The 24,755-nt window shown below is 31.4% G+C and overlaps 1 protein-coding gene across 6 annotated transcripts in view; it reads right to left on the bottom strand.

The window, feature by feature from the left end:
* Positions 1–24,755, bottom strand: part of BORCS6 (BLOC-1 related complex subunit 6) — a 441,611-nt gene that overhangs the window by 370,951 nt on the left and 45,905 nt on the right. For all 6 annotated transcript variants that reach the window (XR_016293438.1, XR_016293440.1, XR_016293439.1 and 3 more), the window contains exon 2: positions 22,980–23,177. The gene's annotated coding sequence lies outside the window, so the exon portion shown is untranslated. The remainder of the gene's footprint in view (positions 1–22,979; positions 23,178–24,755) is intronic.

Genomic DNA, 24,755 nt, shown 5'->3' with positions numbered 1-24,755 from the left:
GAATCTACACAAGGAAGAATAAGACCTTTACTGGTCACACTAGAAAGAATAAAATACATCAACGATGTACCTAAAATTATCGATGATACTACTCTACAGTTGTTTCGTGTATAAACAATTATATTTAAGCATGGGTAAACCATAAATACTGTACCAAATGTACGTTAACCTTACAACAAGCTCACAACACTGGAAACCACACTACCAACACTCATCAAGATCTCAAGTATCATAATATTTATCGAGACTTGGCTTGAACCACATACCAAAAACAGCGAATTACCATTAGGAGAACATGTGATCTACAGGCAGGACAGGCAGGTGGTGAACGAATCAACCAAGTGTAGAGGTGGGGTCCCGGTGGTGGTCAGCAAGTGTCTGTCTTTAACTCGTGTTACCATTAAGCAAACTCTGGAATATAAGGTGGTGCGGATTAAGCAGTCAGAAACTGATTATATCTTGATAGCCGTTTACTTACCACCAACGGTCACAGCAGCAGCTTTCGTTGAGTTTGATACTCTAATTGAACGGCTCCACACCAAATACATTTTCTGTAAATTCCTAATATGCGGAGATTTCAACGCGACCAACCTCACAAGGTTAAACTACCCTCTGCAATTTCAGACCTTGGACTACATCACACCGGATCGTCACGGTCGCCTAGCTGCCTCTACTCTGTTGCACACCACCTCCGCCGTGGATTTCCGGCAACTGCTAGAACCGACGTTGGACAAATTTTATACACTGGATCTGCTCTTCGCCCCAGAAAACTCTATTGAGGTCATTGACTTACCAGAAGCAATTCTCGAAACAGACCATCACCACACGCATAGTGCCTTTCACATCAGTGGCTATGGTACATGTGACACTAATAAACAAAGCACGACATATCGAGACTTAAATGTGCTGATCCTAAACAGTGCAGTAAAATCGATAATATTAATTGGTGCAATATCTTTAGTAATAAGTCCATCGAAGAATTTGTTTAAAGCTTTTACACTGTTATTTACGATTTAATCGACAAATTTTTACCAATACGTCGATCTGTCAGGTTCAAGTCCCCAGCGTGGATCTCCAGTGAGATGCTTGATCGGGTCACAGCAAAAAGAGCAGCGCATCGGAGGAAATTCTCAAGACTGCTCGAAGATTCAATAGTTACAAAGACTTCGGGTAGAATTTTTAAAATTGATTCGTACCCTATATCGTGGTTTTGTTGGCAGATCAGAGGAAGGCCTTTCAGGACTCTCATTGTTTCTGGAAATTTCTTCGTGTCCACAGTAGTACTAGTTCGATACCAAAATCTGTACAGCTCGTCAACCGGAAAGCCTTAGAGCCACAGGACCAGTGTAACCTGTTTTCCAATTATTTCTCCACATTCTTTAAGAAATCGAACCCTATGGATTTACCAATGAACAACGGTACCGTCGACGTTAATCAGAACTTCGAAACACATCAAATATTCTCAGTCATACATCAGATGAAGCTCTCAAATACACCTGGCCTAGATATAATACCATCATCCTTTATCACGAATTATTGTAATTCGATTTCCTACCCGATAACTCTGCTCTTCTCTAAGTCATTGACCGAAGGCGTTTTTCCAAGTGCATGGGAACCAGCCTACGTCCATCCGATACGTAAGTCAGGTGACCCATTCCTAGCCACTAACTATAGACCTATAATCCGGGCCAGTGTGATACCAAAGATCATAGATCAAATAATGCACAAGAGGCTATCAGAACCAATTTTTTAAGCTATTTTCCACTAATAGAGAGAGTTCATCGACGGTGGGTCTACGATAACTAATCTAATTACATTAAATCACTTCGTGACATCGTCCTTGGAATGTGGTTCCCAAGTCGACATTATATTTCTTGATATGGCAAAAGCATTTGATAGTGTACCTGGAAGTGGATTCACAATTCACCAAAAGAAATGTCAAGTCCTCTCAGTTCACCGATCTAGGAATTAAAATTTCAATCAATTTCATTACAACATAGCGGGAAACTCTGTCAAGAGAGTGGAGTTTTTATCTGACCTGGGAGTAATATTGGAGTCCAGCTGGATTTTCAACAGACACATCAACACAATTGTCTTCAAGTTCTGCAATCTGTTAGGATTTTTTCAACGATCAACCCGGAATTTCAATAAACCAGGCTCAATTGTCCACTTGTACACTAGTCTTACATATACATCAGTGCTCTGGAGTCTATATTGTCTTAGTATAAAAGTAAACGAAAGGTTTTGTAACTGCTCATCCGTTTAAAAAGCAACACTGATGCAATGTTAGTCCAAGTCATTAAAGGAATTTTTTTACCTTAATTAAACGTTTTTTCCATCCCTTCAGGTCCATTACAAAATAAAGTTCTATTAGTTTACTCACATATAATTTTGAAAATATTTTTTTTGATCATCAATTAACTAGAGATACATGCAATAAATTTAGTGTTATCATTAAGGTTTAAGTTAATTTTGTTTGGAATCGGTAAATTTAACGACAAGCATAATTCATCTTCCGATTCAAGGATTTGATTCATGTGTATAAGAACACTATTTTCTTCATTATAAATAAAATCTTCTGAAAAATGTATTCATCATTATTGAATATGTCATTACCTTGTACGTTTTCTGAAATTAAAGACCACACGAAAAATTTTCGTAATTAAAAAGAAAGCATATCTATGCAAACTTTCTTGAACATTTCAGATTTAACGTTGTTATGTGCTTTTAAATCTTTGAATAATGATGATTTATGCTTTTTATTTAATAATAACTTTTGAAAAATCGTTCATAATCTTCAGGAAATACTATATTTAATTTTCCTATTGCTTTATTTTTAAACATTTTATCATTTTGCTTGGATCTTAAGATTATTATTAAAAATATAGTTTTCAGGAATGTTGACGTACTGCAAGAATTTGCAAAATCATCGATTTTATTTAACACAAACGAAGCTATTAACGGTGTTTGTCATTTTTTAGAATATTTTTAATTTCATATTTTTCGAATTTTGATATTTCTTATTTTAAAGATGAACGGGTAAATTTATCACTTTGTAATTTCTACCAGAAATTGAAAACTAAAAGAATAAATTGAAAAAAATAAGTTCTGCCAAACGCTTAAAAAAATGTTTACTTGAGGTGTAGTGAAAATTTTCATTGCATAAAATTCTATACAATCCGTATTAAAATTATCAGGTACCAAATTTTTACAAGATGCAACTAGTCAGTTTATCTGAAATATATAACGCACTAGTTTTAGATAGTATTTTACATCCATGTAAAAAGTCTGTCCATAAAGAACGTATGAACTATACATTTCAAAACCACATAAACAACTACGTTAGAGTAGTCACATAGGCATGTAGTATAATAATTCATTTCAAAACCGGAGGGTTAAAGCAATATTTTTGTCATGTAAATAAATCTGTGTACAAAGTCCACACCGAAAATTCATGAAAAAAATCTGTACTATAATCCGTAAGAATTGAACAAAAAGTAAATATGTAAAAACCAGAGTGTGAGACTCAGAGTTCCCCGGTCAGAACAAGTTCTCGCATGTATGTAGAAATTACTTGTAAACTGTAAAATACAAGGTTCGTAAGTACATGTGAGTTCAGTATATATTTTTTTGCGGGTTACGGCGGTATATTTATGTCTTCCCTGTACATTTGTCATGTATGAAAAGATCGAAAACTTTTAAAGTAATTGATTTAGTTGTTGTTGGGAGAAAACGAGAAATATATCCTACATTTTTGTAATAATTTTGCGATCATGCTATAATTTTTCCAAAAATTTTCCACCTTGATTTTATAGAGAAATATTAAAAATATCAGAATTTCAGGTTGTATCTTTACATCACTCAACATCTCTTTTTTTGTGTACCACGATGCTTATTTTACCTTTAGGAAACCCGGGAAACTTGTTATTTTGCTCAATCTTGCTTCCGTTTGAAGATATGGCATATTTTCTATATTTAAAAGTTATGTCTACGCATGACCATGGAAAATCATTTCTGCATTATTATTATCCTATACTAAATGTTATATAATATTCCCATGATTATCCCTCTTAATTTTATAAAGGTACATCAAAAATATCTAAAATTGAGATCATGTTTTTTTATAACTCAACGCCTCTGTTTTTGTGCGTCACGATATTTTTGATCCTTTTAGAAAACCCATAATATTCGTTATTTATGCTCTATCTTGCTTCATTTTAAAGACATGGCATATTTTGTAATATTTGGAGGTTATGCCATATTATAAACACCCGTTTAATCAATACTAGCATCTGCATCAATATGCCGTATATACAAAAATTATTTGTTAATGTACTTCATTAAAACAATAATATTAACCAGTGTATGTATTATTAACATTAACTACTACATTCTATACACATGCGCACAGGCAAACATGTACACACTTGCCCAGTAAAAGTAGAAAGTACACACACACATACACACTCATCTTACTCACTTTCATGGTTGCATCCATCATTCTGTGAACAAGTTACACTCACATACATACGTGCATGTATACAGTGTATAGGAGGACACTACAAACAGTAAACACACTATCTAATGCCTAACACTACGCTTGGCATGTACGTACACGCTTGCTCTGTCTACTTATTTAATTTATTTTAATATTCAAATTTGGCACTAATTTCCGACTGGTTATGTGATTATGGCACCTGAGCTTAGATGGGTGTGAGAGTCATGTGTTTTTATATGCACGTCGACCAGAAAAGTGCTTCCATTTATTTAAATAACATCCGTTTGCAAAAATTGTTTTTGCATTCTATGCGGTATCCAATTCCGTTTAATTTTACTTTCTTTTTTTTTTTTACAATAATATATATATGTATAAGGAAATATATATCTCATCGATAAAGACCCGCGCTAAAGAAGTTCGTTTAAAAAAATTGAAGCTTTTATTCACTAAGTAGTGAGCATGCTTGCTTCCAATAACAGGAGAACAGGGGGGGCATGTGTTTCAATTCTAGCAAATAATAGTGAGATTTTTTCTTACACTTTTTTAATAGGGTGAATAGCCAGTACAAAAACAAACTATTTATTGCTCTTTTAAACGAATAGTGGAATCTTTCGGATAATTTATGGACCTTTAGCAGTTTCAGAGAGGACAGTTTGTCGGTGAAGTGACTATCAGTTGATCAGTTGAAAAGGTCAAAAATCGGATAAAAAATAGACACTGATCATAACAAAAGGAACTAAACAGAATATTTCATTTTCAGTTAACGTGGTACATCAATATGAAGAAAGCATATTGAAGATCTCAATAGAAAATGTTTGAGTCCATATAACACTATGTAGTAAGCTGATATTTTTATACCAAATTTAAGTGTATGCGAATTCTATATGAGTTATTAATTCACAAAATCCATACAGATATCGCACATAAGAATTCTATCTAGACAATCTATATGGAAAATTTGCATAAAAAATCTATATTCTAAATGCGTACGAGAAATCTACATGTAAGATAACGTGAGAAGCTGATTGATTTATACATCTAGATGAGCATAATATGTTAGAAATAAATGTAAAGAGTTGGAACATTTATATACAAAATGTATAGAAATTGCATCTGACAAAAAACATATAGGAAATCTATCCAAGCAATTAATACAAAAATTCATATTCGACATGCCTGTGAAAAATCCATAGTATTATTGTTTGATACTTATAAAATTAGTTTATGTATTTCAGCAATACTCCTTACAGCTATACAAGTGACAATAACGGAAAGTCTAGAGGAACAATCACCGTGTATACTTACGTTGTTTCGACTTTTTAGAGGTTAGCCAGCAAGCCATGTAGTAAAAATGTGTATATACTATTATATGCATTAATTAATCAATATATGATTTTTTCTTTATTTATTCATCTCATTTTAAAAGCTAACAAACATATATGATAACACATAAACTGACAGTTTATTTATATTACTGAGGTTAAGTTAAAAATAATACACATAAAAACTTCTAAATCAGAGCGTAATGGAATTTTTTTTTTTTTTTTTTTTTTGATAAAAAAACATGTTTTGGGACTTCAGAATCTCTGTTTTATGCATGTAACAAATTGATAGAAAAAAAAAGCGCAATTAAAATGAAGCACTTTGTTATCGTCCAGGGTATTTTTTAAGGTTATTAGTTATTAACTAAAATCGTTCTCATCAATTTGATCTTCCAATTCCACATCCAGTCCAAATTTTAAGCTTGGCGCCTGATAGTACCACCTGCCACAAAAACCTAACGGATCAAAGTTATGTATCTAGTACAAAAATATTCTGTTAGGGCTTAGTTATATATAGCAGCGTAGAGCGCGAAGTGTAGCGCATATAGCGTAGAATCTTAGGATAAGCGAAAGTTAAGTAAGGTACGCTTCACGCCAAAAAATTCATCATCTTGCTTATGAGTCAAAAAAAAACACGCGTAATTTTTTTCGCCATGAGCGAAAGCTCTATGAACATATACTTTTCTATATGAACATATACTAGCATATACCTAAACTTCTTTACTTTTACGCGATGCCCTCTACACTTCACACTATTAAGACCAAGAATCATAAGCAAGTGCTAGAGAAATACTTTTCGATGATTTGAATTCTATGATGCCTTCAGAGGAAAACATCCATTGATTATTTGAAATAGTTTTGGATCAATATCTCCTCACACAACGTTGTACTTGACTTGGACATGAAATATACTGTTTTTGATAGAATGAACCCTGTATAATAGACAAGGTCTTGTAGATCTACATTGATCAAAATATGGTATCATTTGAGATGTAAGCAGAACCATCGAGTTATTAGAATAAAGTGTGCAAGAAGCCAGGTCTAACATTACTAAGAAAGGGGGGGCCCGTCAAACTGATCAATTCATCTCTGTCTAGCCAAGTACTTTAATGGACTAGAGAGCCAATGTATTTAAATATACAGTACGAATAGGTATTCAAAGTACAAATAACTGCATGGGGTTCAGCAGACCAACTCATAAATAAAAACAAAAATTTATTAACATCTTAAGAAGCCGATTAATGAACTTAAAACAGTAAACCTTTTTTCTTATGCTAAGTTTAAAACCCACTATTCTACTACTCAATAACAAAATGCAAGAATTGATGATAGTGTTCCCTGATCGAATGTTAGACTATATTATAAATCTATTAATATCATTTAGAGTTAACGTCTACAATAAAACACTACTTGGTTTTCTTCAGCCAAAATTTCATTTGTTTATGTAATAGTCAATATTTCGTTTCGTCATTGAGATCTTTTCAAGTCTGTAAACACATTGACATATATCTGAGCTTAATATGCATAAAATATAGAATAAATTGTTCAAATTCCTGAAGAGAAGCGTAAAAAGAGAATGAGGGGGGGGTGAGCACGCGTAAGAACATATTGTAAGGAGGGAAAGGAGAGCTGAGGAAGGACGCCAAGAAAAGCATGAAAAGAGAATGACAACGCGGCAAGCATTTATTATTGTTACTATTTATTAAATAATAAATTTATTTATGAGATATGAGGTGAAGTATCGACACATGACAGTACTAATAAAGTGACATTGAAAGGAGCTGACCAATCCAACGATAATACATATATTTATTTTCCGATGAAAATTCTAAATAATATTTAAGAAGGTTGACCACGTCATAAAGATAATTTTAACATTTTAGCAGTCGTTATGTAAATAAGAAATTGGAGTATATTGGATGGTTTATGTAATGCCACAAGGTTAAAAATAACGAAATTGTTGAAATTATATATTGTGGCAAAAATAATAACAAAAAAAAAAATTAACAAAGAGTACTTATAACAAAAATCACTTTTAATACTGGAAATAACAATAAATTTACTGTCACAGTGTGGTAAAAAATATTTGTCGTAAAGTAGCGCGATTTTTGATGAAGGCTTGAGAATGAAAACGATTCTTTCTAATTCAAGAAGTTACAAACAGAACGTACTTGAATTTAAAGCACTCTTTGATATTATTTCAAGCAGTAAATTTCTGAATTAGAAATATCAGAGCAGCCCATTGATCTTGTTTTATTTACTTCGATGCACACAAAAAAATGTAAGGACTTGGGAATGACAAAAAACATTACATGTCAGATTTAGACCGTCTAATTAGACTGAAAATGTGTATAGAGTATGAGTTTTTAATTGTTACTACATGTATTAATGCACCATATTTCTTTTTTTTAAAGGACCTGTGGTATTAAGAATATTTGTAAAGACGGCTGATCCTACTGCAAACAGTTATATGCTGGAATACAAGTGGGCAAGAACTAAGGTAAGATTTAAAACAGAGTTGAATGGTTGGATCTTATTTTGTTATAAAATGCAAAGTGCAACTCACAATTTTTTAGCTTAGTGTTTGCTGAATTTTTTTTCATAGTTATGTAGAAAAAAGTTTTGTAAATATTACTAAAATCAAAAAGTCCTTTCCAAACGTGTTGCCAACAAATTACGTAAAGAAAATGTGTTCAAGAGCAGCAGTGGCATCTATGCCTTTAATACTAAATGATTTTAGTAGTTGTATATAAAACTGTTACATTTATTTTACAAAACTTATAAGAAAAGCAAAACCCATTGATTTTTTTAGCTCCAGAAAAGTTGATAGCTTTTGACGGAAAACACGCAAGAGTTTTTAACTTCTTGCATATTCTATAGTCTATTGAAGTAAGAAAACGTCATGCGTCGATAGTATTAATGTGTAGACTTTTTTTCAATTCTTTCGTATACTTGTTCTACTTCTGAAAACGAAAAATTAGCTTAATTAACAGCAGATCTGTTGAGAAACCTAAAAGCAATCAGCATTTCGACGTAGTAACAATGTTACTATTTTTCAAAGACTTTGACTGGCTTTCTGTAATTTAAACAAATCATTCAGTTTTTATAATTTTAATATACTGACTCGAAAATAAAGTTAGTTATACCAATCTATAGTTTATTATTATGTTAGTTTTTCATAAGCTAACTGTTGTTACAATCTTGCATGCATCTCTAGCATATTTATATATCTATAAAATCTAAACTGTACCCCTCCCAAAACCTAATTGTTAGTTTTGCTTGAATTTTTATGAAAGAACAAGCCATCAAAACTTCTGATAAAGTCTCACGGATGATAAGCGAAATATTTTTTATTCGGTTTATGGTTTCAAGTTACTTCTTGAACCTAGTAAATATTCTACTCCTCTACTTTATGAAATATATACAAACTTCTATGAGAAAAAGACTTCTTGTCTCACAAGATAGTCCAGCTACTTAACATAGATAGACTGTGATAGTATCAAGGCGGTCATCTAAAGATTTAGAACAAGATAGCTCAACAATTTGCCTCCTAGCTCATATGTTTATCAAAAAAAAACGCAACTTGACGTGCATTAAGACATGCATTTTATGCGTTAACACAAAAACTCGCGAAACTTGCTTGGATTTTTCGTAATGTTTGGGTAAGCATCTATGGCCTTTGTTAAGGACAAATAATGTAGCATGAACAACAGCATTAAAAACAATAGTGGTATTTTACTTTTTATAATATACTTAAAAAGTTAAGTGATATTCAATATTACAATTAAATTAATTAAATAATATGGTCAAATATAATTATTTATATAATATGAAAATAACTAACACCTTTTATAAATTGACAAACCAAACGAAGTCTTTTAAGTTCTTATATTTGCTTAAAAATTCGTGACGATTCTTATCTGGGCATCTAAGTTTAAATTTTTTAAACCAAGCACATAAACAGCAAAATTTACTCTTTGGGCTCCATAATCTGATTAATTTTTTAGTCTGATATGTATGATTCGTTTAATTTTACAAAAACTTGAGTTACAGCTTGCAGAGGCCACCCAAGTCATAGAGATATGGTGGGCTCACTATATATATATATGTATGTATATGTGTATATATATATATATATATATATATATATATATATATATATATATATATATATATACATTCATCTTATTGAGTTATTCGTATTAAAAAACAAAATATGTAATCAATTTCAAATGAGTGAAAAATACAATATGTATTATTAATTATTATAAACCTACTAAGTGTATGTATATACATATTAACTATGCAACAACATCTATAAAATGACCTTAATTGTCGATGGTTTTTCACGTATTTTAATTGAATCAATCAGCAGCTATGTGAAGATGAAATTAACTTATCATAATTATAAATTATTAAGAACATATTGCATGATATTTATCTGAAATACGAATAGATAATTAGAATAATTTTACTTTTTTGTGGAAATTCAAATGTTACTTGTCTTTCAGCATTTTTTCATATAAATTCTCTTAGTGATGGATTGAGATCAATTTTTCGTGCTCTTGATTTGTGTACACATAATAGAACTAGATGAGTCAAACGATTATATACCCGAAGCGCTCAATGCTTTGTAATCCAACTGATCGAGTGCCTGCACTGATAAATAACTATTAAATAAATAAATTTCAAGTGCTCAATGCTTTGTAATCCAACTGATCGAGTGCCTGCACTAATAAATAATTATTAAATGAATAAATCCTAAGCACTAAATGCTTCATAACCCAACTGATCGAGTACCTGCACTAATAAATAATTATTAAATGAATAAATACCAAGTGCTCAATGCTTTTTAACCCAACTGATCGAGTGCCTGCACTGATGAATAATTATTAAATAAATAAATCCTAATCGCTCAATGCTTCATAACCCAACTGATCAAGTACCTGCACTGATGAATAATTATTAAATGAATAAATCCTAAGCGCTCAATGCTTTGTAACCCAACTGATCGAGTACCTGCACTGATAAATAATTATTAAATAAATAAATACCAAGTGCTCAAAGCTTTATAACCCAACTTATCGAGTGCCTGCACTGATAAATAATTATTAAATTTATCAATCCTAAGCACTCAATGCTTCATAACCCAACTGATTGAGTACCTGCACTGATGAATAATTATTAAATCAATAAATCCCAAGAGCTTAGTGATTTGTAACCCAACTGATCGAGTACCTGCACTATAAAATAATTTATTATTAAATTGATAAATCCCAAGCGCTTAATGCTTTGTTACCCGACGAATCAAGTGCCTGCACTATTAAATAATTTACTTCTACATAAATGAATCTCAAGCGCTTAATGCTTTGTAACCCGATAGATCAAAGCTTTTAGAGCCAGGGATTTTTTAAATTCATTATTATTCAATAGTTCAGGCACTCGATCCGTCTAGTTTGAAAGCATTGAGCGCTTGGGATTTATCTATTTAATAATAAGTTATTTTATAGTGCAGGCACTCGATTAGTTCAGTTACAAATCATTGAGCTCTTGGGATTTATTTATTTATCAATTGTTTAACAGTGCAGACACTTAACCAGTTGGGTTACACAGCATTGAGCGCTTGGGATTTATTTGTACGATGCAAATTGAACGCACCCTTTGATTCGCTTTTTTTCTTTTATTTTATGCATAAAGTTATAAACTTAAGCAAAATTTGAACATGACGATCAGTCTTTTTTTGTCATTTTGATCACGGGCAATCAAATATTTTTTTGACATTTATGTCGGAAACTGGGACTAAAAGTTGGAGGGACTCGAGCCCTCCCTGCCTCCCCACCTGGGCGGCCTCTGACAGCTTGATTGAGCTTTTCAAATGTTGTAAGCTATTTGATTTTCTAAAATATAAGAGTTTCATTAAAAGTAGTAAATAACCCATGTTATGTGTAAAAAATTTAAAATCAATTTTTTCTAAAAAATTTAGGATACAGACTTTGAAGCCCTCGTCAGAAGAAAATTTTAAAGAAATGTCTTGCTGAATAAATGTGCTAAATAAGTGATAATAAGGATGTACGAATAAAAAAACATTAATGTGAGATCAGATAATGTTCTATTCACCACAAAAACTATAAAAAAAAAATTAATAGAATACTCATTGTTGTACCAAGTTACTGTTGTCTGATTAGGAATCATATTTATTTTAAAACCTTCATTCTGAAGTCGTTTCTTCATGCATGTAGATACTTATTTTTTTAGCAAAAAATCATTCATTAAAATATTTTCATCTTGATTTTGACAGACAGAGTTAAAACAATACGAAATGATTTTGTTGTTAATATAGCACATTGTTAATAACTTTGGTGTTCTTATATTTGTGTTTTTTTTTCAGAAAGCCTCTTTCCATTTCTTGTTCCTTATATTAGTTTTCCTTTGAAATGAGATGCTTCTGTTTGTGTGTACTTTGTGTGTTCATAAATGTAATGAGGTCCATCTAAGGACTACCTTGTCAATTTTAATAAGCCAAGGCCTTTCTTCACTTTTTGATAATTTTGTTACAACAGTGCAACGTATTATTTTGGCCTAAGCATAGGCCTAAGTTTTCTCTCTCTTTTTAGCGTGATTGTTTTTCTGCTCCTGTCGTTCGAGTAAAGGTACGCAACTACCTTTAACAAATGGAGCAGGGTTTTAAATTATTGTGGATAGATCTACAGAATGCCACTGCTGTCTAAAGCAGCCACACATACTCTAGAGATTACGTAAAAATTTTGTGGTTTTAAAAAAATGATGTGACAAGAAGGCTACTACTTCTATCCTGTATAGCAGTAAATATTCTGAGCATTACGAACATGCAGAAATAAATTTTAACAGTGACATGAGCTAGAAGCAGTAGTACACATTTTAGAGGTTACGTACGCGAAAAATAATTTTTTGTGAGTACTACATCACTGTCTCTACTGCCCGGAAAAGTGGTACACGATCTTTTTAAAGATAGTATGTGCTTATCAGTAGTATAACGGATTATTTAAATAAAAAGATTCTGAACCTATTCTGTTACAGACAGTCTTGTGGTAGGATATGATAGTTCAATTCACTTTTAAAGACTATGCTAACAGTCATAATAATTGATGAAACGATAGCTGGACTCAATTGTCGTAGTTATTATAACAATGAAGCTAGTGATTATACTCATAAAAATAATGATACCCAGTGAAACAAGTTACAAAAAACGAATTTGTAAGTCCTTTTCTTACGTAGAGTTAGCTTGTTTATTTTAGTAACAAACCCAGCTTTTCTTCACTTTATCCTTTATCTTTTTTAATTGTTATTAATAATGTAATAAAAAAATGTACTTATAAATTTGTTTGTAAATTATGTATGGGTTATTAAACAAAAAATACGATATTTCATAGAGACTATACTTAAACAACAGATCGAGTTATTTTAAATAGAACTTTTTTTAAACGGTGTAAACAATTTTTTCCTACATACGCTTTTAAAATCGTGTCAAAATAAGTTGTTGCGTGGCCATAAGATTAATTAAACAGGCTAAAATGTGATTACCGTAACGCGAAGCATTTAAAAATTTCATTTTTTGAGGCTTCTGGTACCTAGACCTTGATTTTTTAATTTTTTTACGATGTACTATCTAAAAGCTTAAGATGTTAAGTACCTTTTCTGATAGTTGAGAAAGAAGAAAAAAAATTTTTTTTCAAGTTGGGGTTGTTTTATTTGTGAAGCCTACTTTTGACACTTTTGAACTGTGCACCACAAATGATTTAATTTGGCCAAGTGATAAGTTTTGAAAAACTTAGAATGAATCGTTTTATATTTTGAAGTTTACAAGAAGGCTGTCAATTTTTTTGCAGCCCTAAGTTTTAATGTGGCTATTTGTAGTAATATCGTGAGTACAGAGGGCTTTCACCAGAAGAATAAGCGGTCATTGCCGTATCGCCCATTATTTCCGAGATATTTAAGATTATTGATGAAATGATAATAGTGTACCAAAGGGTATAGAGAGCAGATGTGACAAACGAAATTTTGTCGAGAAATTTCACCTAAGGGCTTGAAAATCTTTATAGTCTTCGTCCGGGACCAAAAAAAGGTTATAGCTCTCGTCCGGACTAGAAAAAAGGGCATAGGTTTTGTCTGAACTCCGCTAAAGGGTATACCAGATTAGAAAAAAAGTACTTAGTCTTCGCCCAAGAAATTAAAAGAGTATAGTTTTCGTCCAGGACCAATCAGGGCACAGTCTTCGTCAAAAGCATCAATACGTTCTTATATATTTTAATGATGTACCACCTTTTCTTATAATCTATTTACTATAAATTTTTAACAAAAACGTTTATTGTTTTTAAAAAAATAATATCTAATTTAACAGTAATGTTTTATAAAATTATGTAATTTAATATAATTTTCAGAACAACTTGAAGTATTCTCGGGGGTGGTGCGCGGATCACGTAGCTAGTGAAGCTCACTAGTATATATATATATACACACACATATATATATATATATATATATATATATATATATATATATATATATATATATATATATATATATATATATATATACACATTCAAAAAGCATGTTAAGTCCACATAAGTCACTTTTTATAAACACATACACCCACATCCACACACACTCATCCACCCATACTCACACACACACACACACATATATATACACTAGTAGGGCTCCACCCCCTGCGCGCTCCACGCGCTAACCCCCCCTTTTATTGTGTTCTAAGTGTAATTTTTTCAAAATAAGGTTTGTATTAATATTTTTTAAAGCCTTAAAAAATAATAAAATTAATTGTTAGCATAAAAATAGTATGTTGAAGTATATTTAACAGAATTCAAAGGACTATGGCATTTTTTGAAAATACTCGGGAATAAATTTTTTCCGCTGTAGAATGATTACTGGTCTGCTTTTAAGAAAATATGAAGAACAAGCTGCTAATTTCAAATAAAAGTGGTGAAGTTTAAATAGACAGAGAGATGTGCCCTTGACTTTTTGTTGGTGAGCTTTATTATTTTTTTTAGTGGCTTTCTTTTTTAAATGAGCTGTCTATCCTGTATGTGACGATAGATATTTCTAAGCTCTTATAACTATATATGCCCCCTGCGCGCACTGCGCACCAACCCCCGTAATTGCAAATTAGATTTATGAAGTATAGAAAAAAACCCAAATTATATTAATTTTTACTTAAAGTTTATATATGTAAGAACTGTATATTGATCATAATTAATTACATGAATTTTTTAACAATCACTTTTTATTTTCCCTGACTTATAACAGCTATTTCTATGGGATAAGTAGAACACGATTTTCAAAACGATATAATTTTTGAAGAAGCATGCAACGTTATGCTGCCTTTTCAACTACGAAAATTTTTTGCATGGTTTATCATGTCTGAAAATTTTTTTGGTAATATTATTTGGAACAAATACAAAAAAATTTTCATTAAAGATTGTAAAGATGATCAAAATAAAGCTCTTTTACAATCGAACGAAATTATTAATTCTGAAAATATGTCTTGTAAAGATTTCAGTTTACCAGAACCAACAGAAACGATAATAAAAAAATATTGATACTGACAATAATAAAAGAATACTTTGTAAACATAACTTTTGTAAACTTCAAAAAAATTTTTTTTATCGATGGTCCTGGTAAATCTGAAAAAACCTTTCTATACAAAACATTCATTTAATATATCATATCAATTGGAAGAAAAATTCTTACAATGGCTTGGACAGGTATTGCTTCTATTCTGTTCTCAAAGAGAATTACCACTTACACAACTTTTAGACTTTCTTTAGACTTAAGCACTATGGAAAGTGCATTCTTCCAGTTTAAGCCAGATAAACAAAAATTACGTCATGTAGAAGTAGTTATTTGGGATGAAGCTTCTATGATACCAAAAAAAGCGTCAGAAATCGTTGATAGGACTTAAGCTTTTTCTATGACTATCAATAAATCTCAAGGTCAAAGTTTTGATGCCTTAGGAGTATGCCTTAGAAAACCATTATTTTCTTATGGGCAATTATATGTTGAATTGTCTAGATGTAGAAACCCAAAAAAAATTTTATCCAAATTGAATCAGAAAACAAATTTGAAATTAAAGGTTTTGTTGAGAATAAGATTTTAGGGTAACAAAAAACTATTCTATAGTTCATTACTATTTTTATACTTTCTTGAAAATTTTATCTTTCATTAAAAAAGCAAGTTTCAGTACCGTCTAGTACCCAAATTTATGTAATCATAAACAATCCGTTTTTTGTAATATGTTTTCAGATACACCATCATGGATGTAAAATTTTATCAGTGTGACAAATGTAGCTCAAAATTTTTAAATCAAGAGTGTCTATTATCGCACGAAAAAATTTACAAAAAAAAATTTTTTGTATGTGATCTGTGTAGCATTATAATATGAGACAAGAAAAACTATTTGCTTCACACAAAGGAATGCCAAAACATTGAAAAAAGTCTGAAGTGTATTAAATGTGAAAAAAGTTTCTAAAGAAATTGTCATTTACAGAGACAATTGAAAAGTCATGAAAAAAACGTTAAAAAAAATATTTGTCAAAATTGTGGAAAAGGTTATGTAAGAGCAGAGCACCTAAAAAGACATTTCAAAGTATGTAATCAAAATAAACATCGTAAGTAAGATTATTGTAACAAAATTTTTTGTTATGGTCAAATAAAATAATATGCAAAAATTAGACCACTTGTAACAGTTAATATGTAAGGCTTTACGAATATATTTACATCATATATGGGGAAGCTGGGTGGGAGCGGGGGGAGTGGGGGGGAGCTGGCAAAATAGTAGGATTACTCGAAAAATGCAAGAAAATGAAAGAATAACTAATTTATTTCCGTTTTACTTTCTGTAAACTTTTTTTACGAGTTTTATTATATTCTACCGGCAAAATGCTAACAAATTGCTACCTTTATTCATGTATCGCAATATTTTTCCATGGAGTACTTTTGATTTATATGTTGTATAATGAATGTCATTTTCCATATTGGACTTACTTTCATGGTTCTACAAAAAGACTGATTGGCGATGATATCCGCTGTTATTATTATTATACCATAATATAAAGTTTTATAATTACACCTAAGTTCATTTTATCTTAAGCTTATCTACATAATTAAAAAAAAAAAAATTGACGCACCTGTCCATTTGCCTTGTGAGCGGTGTGGAAAAAATTAATAAAAATAAATCAAATTAAATTAATATCACAAGGAACCATTAAATAAGATTGTATTTAATCAATCTAACAAAAAAATAAAAAAAGGTTTATGAGAGGTGGCTAAGGGGAGGGGCAAGAAGAGCGTGGTAAGACAATGAGAAGGAAGGAGCAGCCGTAAGAACAAACTAAGGGGCGGCAAGAGAAATTAAAGGGTGCCAAGAAAATCGTGGAAAGAGAAAATAAGAGGGGCAAGCAGGCACAAGAACAGATTGAGGGGCAGCGAGGAAGACTAAGGAGGTAATCAAAAATTTTATTTGGTTAATTTCATATTAAAATAAAAATTAATTTGCTTTGTTTTGAGGGTGGGCTCAGGGACTGCTAAGGAAGAGGAGGAAACATGTGAGGAGAGCCGAGAAGGGGTTAAATTTTGGAAGGCTAAATGAATTTATATTAAATAATTGAACGTATTAAAAAACGTAAGAAGTACACCCAAGTAGTAATTGAAATCCTACATGTCATTATTAAGATTAAAAACACAAATGACTTATTAAATTTTGGTTTCTTAAGCTTTTTTTACTTAAGTATGCAATTATTTATAATTGAAAGCCTGCATATTATGAAAAGAATAATGACCCTACACTTATGGCGCTTACCATTAATGTTACACATAGACTAATAGAATTAGACTTTTCAAAAAATTCATTCCTATGAGCGAATAAAAAATTGGATTAGCGAGATGAAAAAGGTAGAAATTGCTGTAACCAAAAACGAACCTCTGAATTCGTCAGCAAAGTGCCCAAAAAAAATGGTAAAAGTACCAAAATCACCTAAATTGCGAATAAATCGAAAACAGTAATAAATGGAATAAAAAGTTGAATACAATAAAGATGCGCTTTTCCAAGCCGCACAAAAGTAGCCTTGTTAAAATTAATTTCATTAAATAGTTTTTTTGCAAATTGCTAAAAACCAGAATTTGGCCGTTTTTTAAAAAACTTATAACTCAGTCCCATTTGAATATGAAGAGCTGAAAATTTGTTACAATGTTCCTTTTGTAGTCTTTAACATATGCTTCAAATTTCAAGATGATAAAATTAACAGTTTTTGCCAACCGTCGTGTTGAAGAAAAAATGCGAAAAATGGCTCTAAAAAAGTTTTGAGACCACTTACGGCCATTTTTCAAACGCGCTGCTCTTCGTCAAGAGTTAGTGTTCAACATGCTAAAATTTCATAATCCCATGTTGTTTAGAAGTACTGTTAAAATTGCATCGAAAAACAGTGATTTTCGCAGGAGGCCGTCAACGGCGCGTATTGGGCGAGCCGCCGAATAAGGCCACACCCACTTCTTCGCTGAGCGCTCAGCGCACTTTTGAGTGTGTAGGTTTAAAATGACTACGCGTTGTAAAACCAACGATATCTCTGGAACTAAGCATCAGAAATTGATGTTATTTTTTTTAAGTCTGGGGGAGTTTTCAATAATATTGAGATTGCGCTTATCGACATATTAATAAAAATAATAACAGTCATGGAAAAATGGTACTTCTGAAAATTATTCTACTAGTTGTTGCAAATTTTAGTACTTTTGTAATAGATATTACATATTTTCATTTCCTGACTGTATGTATGTCATAATTACTGTCGGCATTGCAATAAATAACAACAATAATAATTATCATTATTATAATAATTATTATTATAATACTTATAACAATATTAATTTGTACATACAGGGAGTAAGTTTCATAATGCGTTTTTAGACACGTACGTTAATAGCTTCCCACTTATGATGACTAATGTTTTATGAAATGTTGAAAAGAGATATGATTAAATCGATATATTTCACCGAAGGGTTTATGAAATAATTACATAACATCCTACACAAATACTTTTTACCTCAAATCACATTTTACTAAAAAAATATACATCAAAAATATTAATGTACATACTAGTTCACAAAACATTTTTATATTTGTCGTTTACATAAAATTTGCAACAACTAGTAGAATGATTTTCAGAAGTACCGTTTTTCCATGACTATTATTTTTTTTATTAATATGTCGATACGCTCAATCTCAATATTATTGAAAGCTACCCCAGATTTAAAAAAACAACATCAATTTCTGATGCTTAGTTTCAGAGATATCGTTGGTTTTACAACACGTAGTCATTTTAAACCAACACGCTCGAAAGCGCGCTGAGCGCTCAGCGAGGAAGTGGGCGTGGCCTAATTCGGCAGCTTGCCTCACCACGCACCGTCGACGGCCTCCTGCGAAAATCACTGTTTTTCGATGCAGTTTTAACAGTACTTCTAAACAAGATGGGATTATAAAATTTTAGCATGTTGAACGCTAACTCTTGACGAAGAGCAGCGCGTTAGTAAAATGTCCGTAAGTGGTCTTAAAACTTTTTTAGAGCCATTTTTCGAAGGAACCATTTTTTCTTTAACACGACGGTTGGCAAAAACTATTAATAGTATTATCTTGAAATTTGGAGTATATGTTAAAGACTACGAAAGAAACATTGTATCAAATTTTCAGCTCTTTATGTTCAAATGGGACTGAATTATGAATTTTTTTAAAAAGGGCCAAATTTGCGATTTTTTGCAATTTTCAAAAAACTATTTATTGAAATTAATTTCAACAAGGCTACTTTTGTGTGGCTTGGAAAGGCGCATCTTTTTGGCATTCAACTTTTCTCTCCATCTATTACTGTTTTTGATTTATTCGCCATTTAGGTGATTTTGGCACTTTTACCATTTTTTTTGGCCACTTTGCTGACAAATTCAGAGGTTTGTTTTTGGTTGCAGCAATTTTTACTACTTTAATCCAATTTTTTATTTGCTTATAGGAATTAATTTTTTTTCAATGGTATAAAATCTAATTATATCAGTCTAATATACCAATCGGCATATTTAACATTAAAGATACGTCTAAAAACTTTAATGGGAAATAACAAATGCTAAATTAATAATCGATATCCGTTTGATGTATTTGAATTGAAAATTGAAAAAAACTGGGAAGAAATCATGTTAGGATTTTGAATTTAATACCATTACTTTTAAAACAAAAACTTCCACAACTAATCAATCTTGTTTGACGATTTAAAAATTATAAGATTTTTATGTATTGGTCGTATATGTGTTAGCTTATCCAGAATATTCTAATATTCTTGATACATGGACTTCACGTAAACTTAATATTTTTAAAGTAGTACTCGCTTCTTCTACTCGTACATAACTTTTCCTAGTATAATGAGAAAAAACTTTGAAGTAGCTCTGTTGCTAGGTTTTTATGGCTTCAAATAAATCTATAGTATTGTTTAGCCTCCTTTAGAATTTGGTCAAAGTAATAGATTAATACAGATTAATACTTTTTAATTAGGGTTTTTTAAGAACAATTAAAATATAGTTTTTGTTTACTTCAACGCAAACAAAAAAATGCGAATGTGAGCATGTTGTGAGACTAGAGATTAACTTGAGACTAGAGATTAACACGATTTGGGTTTGTGTTTATTCTATTATCAAACAGAAGTATAGAAGTCAAGTCAACCAGATTAACAAAGATCGACCAATTGGGTCTTTCATTATGCTTAAATTTACAACAAGTTACGGCGTGCAAACGCTTTAAATGACTCACAATTAGGTACTTGGAGTTTTATTAACTTATTAAATAAATAAAAAAACCATTTGAAATAAATAATTGTTTTTTAAAAAATATATATGTACACACACACATACTTTATTATTTTTTCATAAAAAAAAAAATTGTTAAGTTGCATCACGAAATATACCAGCAAAATAAAAATTTTAGGGGTGCTACGATAAGCACTTACTCACTGCCTTTAATAATTTTACGTCCTACCCTTCACTTGAAAAAAAAAAAGTGTCTTGGTGCAGTCAAAGCCGAGATATTGCAAGATTTTTCACCACCTTTAATTGGAAAAGGAGAGCACGAAAAGTCTTCACTGTAACAACAAAATGGAAAGTAGTACGGTGTTTTAAGTGTAATGATCAAAAAATAAATAATTTTGACTTGATTATGCTAAATTTTAAAGTCTAAATGTCAATGAACAAAGCCACAATTATTGAAAAAAACTGTTACACTACCTCTATTAGTTGTATGACACTTTTTTTTCTAATTGCAAAAAAATTCTAGCTCTACAATGTAATTGGCATTACAACATAGTTTTGAAAAACTAAAAGTTATTTAATTATTAATCAAAACTAAGACCGTATTTCTGGAAAAATAGCCACTTATTCTAAAAAACTGTGAATTTAGAACAGAGTTCTTTTTCTCGTGTTATGAATCTTGAGTGCATTGGAAAATCCCACCTAGCACTCACATTGTCTGCGGGCGAGCTCGCAACTACAGAGAGAAGGCTTTTTATCGTAATGAAATTGAAGTGTGATGGTATGTACTTTGCCGATTTACTTTGTTTATTTAGGCACTGTCATGATTGAATTGTTTGGTTAACGTAGTAGTACTCAGATTCAGACTGAGTTAAGTGCGATTGAAACTGCTGGTTGTGACGTCAACACTAATCATGAATTAGATGAAAATGAGTCGACTTAAATAATACAAATGTTAAAAAGCAACTGTAGGTTTACTTTGGCGTACCTTACACTTAAAGGGAACTTCAAAACCTGAGTCGATACAATCTTGACAGTGCCTAAATAAACAAAGTAAATCGGCAATGTACATGCTATTACACTTTAATTTCTGTCCGATAAAATGCCTTCTCTCCGTAGTTCCGAGCTCGCCCGCAGCTGGCGTGAGTGCTATGTGGGATTTCTAAATAGGGGCTAGACCAAAAAAAGTATAACAAGACATTTTTCCAACCCCGTTATAGTAGTACAGCCGTGTATAAAGCTGTGTACATTGGTGTTCGCAGCTCTCTCTCTCTCTCTCTTTATGCGCGCGCACCGAAAGGCCTGACAGCTCTTTCCCTTCAAATACTAAATATAAAAGTACAACTTGGTTTTTTTCAGTTAACCAAGAATTTTGTTTTAAGACGTTATCATGAAAATAATCTGCTTCCTTAAAAAAAGTTAAATGTATGTAATCTTCGCGGTTTTCTGCATTGGAATGTGTTTTCCGCTATAAAGTTTTCAGTAGTTACTTTTACAAAATGTAAAAGAAAAAAACATATTTATGACACGTACAAGAACATAAATAAATTATGTATTAATCATGCTAAGAAAAACGCGCTGGAATAAAAAAAAATTAATGATTATGTCTGGATAAAAAAGGAAGATTGACCAAGCTTGAGTTACGCTTACTCCGATAGAGCTATAGCAATCAAAAGCTAAGTACTTAAATAGAATTATTATTAACTTGCAAATTAATAATTTTTACTTGAAAAAGTAAAAAAAACTCCGGATTGTATCGAGTTTTCAAAAGCTGATTACTTTGTTTTCGATTTTCGTTTGTTTCAAAATAAACATTGATAATGGAAACAGAAATAAACCACACATGGTAAAAAAATCTTCTAAAAAATTGATACGGTTGTATTAGAAATTTTTTGGAGCTACAAAAACTTGTATGTTTTAAGGAGAACATATTTTAACGTACCTTCACCAATCATCAACCGGTTATTTTCTATATACTTTTGTACCGTAGAAATATTGTGGAATTTGAAGAAAGAGATAAGTTTTTTATTCTTCAAATCTTTACAAAGCGTTACAATTTTTTGACAATTCCCTGAGCTTTTTTCAGACATCTTTGGATCATCTAAGCAGTTTAAACTTGCTTTACCTGCACTAATCAAGTTTTTAACAATGACCAGACCAGTTTGTCTAGCTGGCAAATTGAAATTAATGTCGGCATTTAAAATACATATTTATATACATACAGACACTAGTTATACTAGAAATCTAACACTTTTATCTTTTTCTTAAGTACGAGCGCAAGATGGTTAGAGTATTATATGTTTGATATTATCATTAAGATATAAATGAAATCTTACCAAAGAAACTCCAAGTGGAGATCCCAAGCGGGAAAGTAGTTAAGGTATTTATCTCTCGACAGTGGATTGCTCTGTTTGTCCTTTGAAATGCGAATTTTCTGTTTTTAGTATATGTGGCCACCCAACTGATAACAATATCTGAGGTCGAATAGGGCGAGGGATATTTTGTGTTAGTCAAACGATTGAAATGCTCAGCTACTGAAAAAAATAAATGTATATATATACATCTGTGTGTGTGTTTTTAAAATACTTCATAGATTACTAAAGAAGGAAATTATATTTTTTGTAACAATGGTGGTACAAAAAATTTTTCTTTTGTACCTTGGGCGTTTTTAGAACTTGCGGGAGTATAGTGCACCCTTAAAAGGAAAAATATAATTCGCCACATAAGCACCATCAAACCAGGGCTACCCTAAAGTCCCCCGGGCCGCAACATAACCCCGGCAACGATGTCGGTCATGTAACGAAAAAAAATTAATTTAAACTATTGTAGTTAACTATTTTTTATCCATACTAATATAATACAAACAAATATACTTAACAGCTCACCAGAGCTACACGATTGGTGAATCATGACCCTCAGCTAGCAAGACGTCACTTGCCATCGCTTCTTATTTTTGAGTCTGTTGTAACTCTCTGGCTTTGATTTTTAATGTACTGATCTCTACCCTCATTTTCTTTTGTGATTCCAACTCTTTTTCTCTTGAAACAACCTCTCCTTTTTCTTTCTTCCTCTTTCTACTGTTTTCTTCTTTCAACTGTCTTTCTTTGTCCAGATACTCCCTATACTTGCTGTACCTAAGTCTTGCTAAAAGTAGCAATTCTTTGCTTATTAGGATATGGTAAGGCTTATCATTTAAAAATTTTAAACCTACTTTCATATATAATTTTGCATTTAGAGTTCTTTCAAGCATTTACGTTTTGTCTTTAGTCATAATATGACTTGATTCAGGAAACCGTTCCAATATCTGAACTACCATGAGATACACACAGAGCAGCTTTTACAAATTTTCCTATAATAGAATACTATACCTCATCAAAAGGATTTTTTATATAAAAGATTTTTTTCCAAAAGTGGTCCACTCTATCATTACTTGAAAATTTTGGTAAAACTTCCTTCTGAAGTAGTCCCTATTCATCTATCAAAGTAGTGACGCTAATATCAATGGGTAGAGCTTTAGCGACTCTTTCAACACTCCCTGCACATTTCTTATCTTTGATAAATAAAGGATTTAAGCACCTAAAATGTTTTGCTACGAGAGTACTCAGTATAGACTTATTCAATAAATATTTAGTTGATTATTTGAAGAAGTTATGTGCCGACTTCCTAAATTTAAGAATATCGATGTCCTTGATCGATTTTTCTTTGAATTTTTTTTCTGTTAAATCGAGACATTTTAAATCTTTGGCAAACAATAAGTTTTCTGGGGCAAATGGGTTGCTGATATTAAGTAACTTATCTACAACTGTTTCTTTACACACTCTACTAGCTAAGACATAGGCAAGATCTTTTACTTCAGAGTACAATAAATAAATCATTGGATCTTTTCTTTGGAATATTTTTGAAAATCTCTAAAACAGATAAGCACTTTCTTTCAAAAAACTTATTTCTGCCTTTATTGTAGGAATTTCGAGACATGCCTTTGTTTCAGAATACCTCTTGACATTTACAAATTTTTTAGCTGTCATTGTGTTTGGGACAAATTTTAAAAAATATTCTTGATGAGCAGACCAGTGCTACAGAAGTCTTTTTGCTGGCTCTACTATCAACAGTCA

This window comes from Copidosoma floridanum, unplaced genomic scaffold, assembly GCF_036245765.1.
Source record: "Copidosoma floridanum isolate Cflo_tuat_1 unplaced genomic scaffold, Cflo_Japanese_pri ptg000004l, whole genome shotgun sequence".
NCBI lineage: Eukaryota > Metazoa > Arthropoda > Insecta > Hymenoptera > Encyrtidae > Copidosoma > Copidosoma floridanum.
Note: the sequence above shows the minus strand (reverse complement) of the source record. Positions and strands in the feature narration are given on the sequence as shown.